This window comes from Arachis hypogaea, chromosome 19 (assembly GCF_003086295.3).
Source record: "Arachis hypogaea cultivar Tifrunner chromosome 19, arahy.Tifrunner.gnm2.J5K5, whole genome shotgun sequence".
NCBI classification, from domain to species: Eukaryota; Viridiplantae; Streptophyta; class Magnoliopsida; order Fabales; family Fabaceae; genus Arachis; species Arachis hypogaea.
This window is the reverse complement of record NC_092054.1, coordinates 34574761-34581262: the sequence shown is the minus strand read 5'-3', so window position 1 is coordinate 34581262 and position 6502 is coordinate 34574761. Positions and strand designations below refer to the sequence as shown.

The following is a 6502-nucleotide window of genomic DNA, read 5'->3' as shown; positions in this document are numbered from 1 at the left end:
GACTCACTAACTGTTTGATTTAATTCCTCAATTGATCTAACCATACTCTTCCATTAACCAAGAGTATTTTACCTGTTTGTGTTTGAGCTGTGTTCTTGTATGACAGGTAGGAGAGGAGAGACATCAACTCCTCTATATACCGAACCGGAAAGGACCCTTCATAGACTTAGAAGGGAAGCAAGAGGGAAGAGAGTAGTGGGAGAAGAGGAATCTGAAGGAGAATCTGAGGACAATTTTGAGGAAGCTCTAGATCTCAACATGGATAGAGAAGTTCACAACCATGAGAGAGCTGATGGAAACAATGCCATTCCTGAGAGGAGGGTTCTTAGTTCATACATAAACCCAACCTCTGGGAATTGTGGTAGTAGCATCCAGAAACCACCCATTCAGGCCAACAATTTTGAGCTCAAGCCACAGCTAATATCATTGGTGGAAAATCATTGTTCCTTTGGAGGAAGTGCTAATGAAGACCCAAACCAACATATCACAAAATTCCTGAGAATTTGTGACACTGTGAAGTCCAATGGAGTCCAGGAAGATGCCTATAAACTGCTCTTGTTCCCATTTTCACTTAGGGACAAGGCAGCTAAGTGGCTGGAATCATTCCCAAGAGGGAGTCTAACCACATGGGATGAGGTGGAAGGCAAGTTTCTGGCACGTTTCTACCCTCCACAAAAGGTCAATAGGCTTCGATCTGAGGTCCAGACTTTTAGACAACAAGATGGTGAAACTCTCTACGAGGCATGGGAGAGATTCAAGGACTTGACAAGGAAATGCCCACCAAACATGTTCCATGATTGGGTGCAATTGCACATCTTCTATGATGGGCTCTCTTATGAATCAAGGAAGGCTGTAGACCATTCATCAGGAGGTTCATTGAACAAGAAAAAGACTGTGGAAGAAGCCATTGAAGTGATCGAGACAGTGGCTGAGAATGAATACTATTATGCATCAGAAAGGCACAACACTAAGGGAGTCATGGAGCTGAACCATGTTGATACAATTCTAGCCCAAAACAAGGTGTTTGCCAAGCAACTAGCAGAGCTTACCAGGCAATTAGAAACAAAGCAAGTGGCTGCAATACACACACAAGATCAAGAGGAAGTAGGCATTGAAGGAGGTGATTGGGATGAGGTTAACTATGTGGGAAACCAACAAAGGCAATCATATGATCCACACTCCAACACTTACAACCCAGGCTGGAGAAACCACCCAAACTTTGGGTGGGGAAACCAACAAACCCAACCACAAAACCACAAACCTTACAACCACAACCAACAAAACAATTCCACATACCAAAACTCCAACCAAAGATCATACCAAGCCACACAAAACACTTACCCCCAATCATCATATCATGGCCAAAATAATCAACATACCCAACCTAATCCGAATCAACAATTTCAAGATCAATTAAACCGGATGGAAGGAATGATGGCAACCATGAGCCAAGACATAATTGAATTGAAGAGCTTCAGGGATGATGTGAGAACTACCTTAAGAAACCATGGTGAAAAACTCAAAAGGTTGGAATCTCAAGTAGGAGAGCTATCTCAACAGGCACCCAAATCAACTGTAGTGTTCCCTAGTGACACAGAAAAGAATCCTAAGGGGGAACAAAAGAGAGTAAGATGGGAAGAGTGCAAGGCCATCACCATATTGAAGGAAGTCTCAGAAGAAGAAGGAATCAGGTCCTCACAGCAGGAACCAGAAATCTTGAAAGAAGATGTGGAAGAAGTTAAGCAGGAAAGTGGAACTGAGCAAGCCAAGGATCTGCAAAAAGGCATGATGGAAGTATACCAACCAAAAGCACCATTTCCCGAGAGGTTAGGAGGAGGTGAAAAAAGGAAAACCTATTCAAGGTTTCTAGAGACATTTAATTCTCTGCATGTCAATATTCCCTTTCTTGAGATTCTTCATCAAATGCCCACACACATCAAGTATTTAAAGGAATTGTTAAGCAAGAAAAGAGTTTTGAAGGGAGGACAAACGGTAACAATGAACAAAGAATGCAGTGCTCTCATCAAGAAGGACACACTCTCTAAGAAAACGGACCCAGGAAGTTTTCATATCCCTTGCATCATAGGGGAAACAAAAATTGACAGAGGATTCTGTGATCTAGGAGCTAGCATATAGTGGTGAGTATTCCCGCCTGTCACGCGGGTGACCCGGGTTCGATCCCCGGCAACGGCGCCACATAAACTTGATGCGCATAAACGTGTTATGCTACGATTTAGGAAATTGCACGATCGGCAAAATTCCTTCCGGCAAGTGCACCGGTTATCGTTGTCAAGTAAAAACTCACAATAGAGTGAGGTCGAATCCCACAAGGATTGGTTGAGTGAGCAATTCGGATTAGAAGTGTGTTCTAGTTGAGCGGAATCAAGATTTGAGATGAGAATTGCGGAATGTAAAATTGGCGGGAAAAGTAAATGACAAGAAAATTAAATGGCTGAATCTTAAATTGCATGAATTAAAGAGCAGAATGTAAATTGCTGAAATTAAAAGGGAATGGGGATGATTGCAAGAATTGAATTGCAGAATGTAAAGAGAAAGTGGAATTCAGAAATGGGGAATTCATTGGGTTTAGGAGATATTGAAATCTCCGAATCAAAACATGTAAATCTCTTCCTCAACCAATGCATTCATTGAATTTTGCTTGGCAATCTTATATGATTGGATCCCAATTCCTTGGCTCACCAATGCTCTCTAAAAACAAACAAATTCCCAATCCCTTGGTTTAAATGTTCATAAGAAGAGATGATGCTTGATCACTGATTATACCACACAATTTCATGAACCACAATTTGGTAGGATTACATGTCACAATATCCATCCAAACCCCAATCCAATCCACTGTGAGAAAGCTTCTCTAGCATGAATCCTCCATTCCTTTCCCAAGGCTCCGAAAGATTCCAAGTATGAGTAGTCTCTTTCCCAAGACAACTACTCAATGGAGTTAGATCGAGAAGCTTTCTAACAAAATTCAAGAGAAAAGATTGAAGAAGAAGATAAACTATTATTGATTCATTGAATTACAATAGAGCTCCCTAACCCAATGAAAGGGGGTTTAGTGAATCATAGCTCTGAATTCAATTACAAAGAAAAAGAAAACTGGCTAAAAGTGAAAGTAAAAGTTCTCTCTAACTTAACTTCTATCCTATTTATATACTTTCTATATTGAGCTTCAGTTGTGCTTCTTGGGCTTTGAGGCCTCTCCTTGCTTTCCTTTTGCCTTGGGTTTATGATCCATAATCTTGATGAGGTTGTTGATCCAGATCCTGTAACATTTATTGAGCCAACTTAGTGATAATCAAATAATGACACATGACTCAATAAATTGAGATTTCAAACTCATCAATCCTTCAGGCCCAATCCCATAAACCATGATATTCAATTGGGTTTCATACCAAAGTAAGTTTAAGTTAATAATTGTGCTCAAAGACTAACTTAAATCACAATATTTTTGGCCCAGAAACCCTTTTCAAGAGTGGCGTTTAAGTTGTAGTTTAAGCTTAAACTGCAACTTAAACGCCAGACACTTCCAGTGAGGCCATTTGTAGAAGCACGTTTAAGCTTCAGTTAAGGTTAAACTGAAGCTTAAACGTGGAAATGGAAGTAGGTAGCCCTGGAGAGTCATGTAGTCGAACACGTTTAAGCTTCAGTTTAAGGTTAAACTGAAGCTTAAACGTGGAGATAGGAAGGGCAGCCCTGGAGGTCGAACACGTTTAACCTCCAGTTTGAGGTCAAACTGGAGGTTAAACGTGGAAAAGGGTGGAGGCATACTGGAGGTCGAACACGTTTAACCTCCAGTTTGAGGTCAAACTGGAGGTTAAACGTGGAAGCTTGGAATGGTGGCCCTGGAGGTGTCGAACACGTTTAACCTCCAGTTTGGGGTCAAACTGGAGGTTAAACGTGGAGATGGAGAGAGCAAACCTGGAGTGAAAAAACTATCGAACACGTTTAAGCTCCAGTTTGAGTCAAACTGGAGCTTAAACGTGGAATGGCCCCTGGTACTCTTCCTGGTTCTGGCGTTTAACCTCCAGTTTGAGGTCAAACTGGAGGTTAAACGTGGAACTCCTCCCTGGGTGGCATACTCATTCTGGCGTTTAACCTCCAGTTTGAGGTCAAACTGGAGGTTAAACGTGGAATGCTCCTTAAGTGAGGCTTTTCATTCTGGCGTTTAACCTTCAGTTTGAGGTCAAACTGGAGGTTAAACTTCAATCCCAGCATTTCTTATCCTTCATGATTTTGGCGTTTAAGCTCCAGTTTAGGCTTAAACTGGAACTTAAACTCCACATGTGATATTCAAGCTTCCTTTATTGATTTTGTTGCTTCCTTGCTTAGCCTCTTCTTCCCTGAAATCATCCAAACAATTGCATCAAAGTCTTGCAAAATTTCATGAGAAATCTTTCATTCATAGCATTTAAGTAATATAACTAAAACTCATGGAATTTGCATCAAAATCATATTGTTTGGATGGTTCATTACTTTGTTCTTCATTTAACCATTTTTGGTTACTTTAAGCTCAAGAAAATGCATAAAACAACTAAAACTAACAGAAAAATGCTAGTGAAACTAGCCTATGATGCCTTGGCATCACAACACCAAACTTAATACTTGCTTGTCCCTAAGCAAGTCCTGAGTTATTTGAGAAGAAAGTATGAACAGAAAGTAATTACATTGGCTATATTAGCAAGCATTTGAAGTTCATCAGAAGGGTTCTATGCAGAAAGTCGCAGCATCACTTTTTCATACTTATCAGGTAGGATTACCACTTTTTCATTGCATCCATCAAAAATTGCTATGGCCTCCTGTTATTCTTATGTCTTTGGCACTTTTCTTTTGTTTTTCTTTTCCTTTTCTTAGAGCTTCTTTTGCTCCTTGTTTGCTTAGTGTCATGTGTTGCACAAGCCTTTGGCATTTTCTTTTTCTTATCAGTGCACTACACATATCCACTTTAGGCATTTTAGTTCACATTCCTTCTTGAGACATTGGTGCCCAGCACCTCTTTGTGTGACTAAATGTTTTGTATTGAGGTTGCTCTTGATAATGGACTTTTGGTTGATAATCCCGGGTTAGTTAACCCAAGTTACCAAGTGTTGAAACACTCTTCAGAACCTAGTCATCCAAGCATATCCTTAATACATAAACACCACAGGCATTTGTCTCAGAAGTTCAAACCATTGGTGCCTAGCTTATTTTCTCAATTTTTTTTGCTTTTTGGTTGCCTTTTTCCGTGGCTTTTTCTTTTCCTTTTTCTTTCTTTTTCATGGCCAAAGACATTTTTTTCATCAAGATCCATAGACAATTTTTACTTTCTACATAAAAATGATAATTCTACACTCTAATTTTAGTGATCTGACTAAACAATCAAGCATGCATACCACCACTTAATTCTACTTGATTTGTCACTAATTTAGCCAAGTTACTTTTGTTCAAACTTTTCTTTTATTTTTTTGGAAACAGAACAGGCATGGCACGCACTTGTTTAAGAAGGTGAAGTTATATCCAAACATCTAGGCATTCACTTTATTCAAAGCACTTAACAAACACACATACTAAAAAAAACGACTCATAAAAAAAAAAAGACTCCACCTAACACTTAAATGACTTATGATGAAAACACGTTCATAAAGACAATTCACCAATTATCATTTGATTATTAAGGAACGAGACCACCTCTTGTTTATTGCTTGGTTCTTCTTAATTCTTGGGATCCTGCTTCTTCTTGCTTCCTGCCTCTTTTTGACCACTTGTGCTTCCTTTGTCTTTTCTTATGAGCTTTTTCCAGAATCCAGCCTTTTTCATCGTTTCTTCCACTCCTTTTTCAAGGATCATTGCCTTGTTTATTTCTCCTTCTTTCCTCCCTTTGAAATACTCATCATAAGCTGGGAATGCTGGGTCCATCTTGTGTAGATGTTCCCCTATGTAGTTAAGCTTGATTTGCGAACTGATGTTGTAGTCAGCTTGGACTGAGTATCTTGCATTCTGTAAAGTAGTGGCTTCCTTGATTGCCAAGACATTGGCATCTTGGTGTTGGCATATGTGGCTGAAGGATTCCTGTAAGTGTAGATTTTGTTCCCTTTGCAGATCAAAGAATCTTGATTCAAAGTTCCTTTGCATATCCATCATTTTTAGATGAAAGTCTTCTTGTCTTTCCTGAGACCTCATGTATTGTTGAGACATTCCTTCCATGATTTCCTGCATTCTGCTCATATCCATGGGGTCTCTGGGAATTCGTTGTCTTCTTTCAGGAGTTGCTTGCTCTTCTTGCTCTTCTTCTCTGTCTTCTCCTTCCTGTCTTTCTTGTTCTGCTTCTTGCTCGGCTTCCACTTGTTGCCCTTCTTCATTTCTTCTTCTTGTATGTCTTGGAGGAGTTGGGCCAAGAGTCATTCTGTGTGCAGTTATGGCCAGCCCAGGATATAGCCAATTAGGTCTTTCATCCTCAAGTGGTACTTGGGCATCGATGCATAGTCTAATGATGGTGCTAGGGAAATGA

General features: G+C 40.0%; 1 non-coding gene across 1 annotated transcript; it reads right to left on the bottom strand.

Annotated features, from left to right (window-relative positions):
• Positions 1-684: 684 nt before the first annotated feature.
• LOC112781918 (small nucleolar RNA R71) lies at positions 685-788 on the bottom strand. Its single transcript, XR_003192665.1, has one exon. It is a non-coding gene; the product is annotated as a small nucleolar RNA R71 (small nucleolar RNA).
• Positions 789-6502: the final 5714 nt, after the last annotated feature.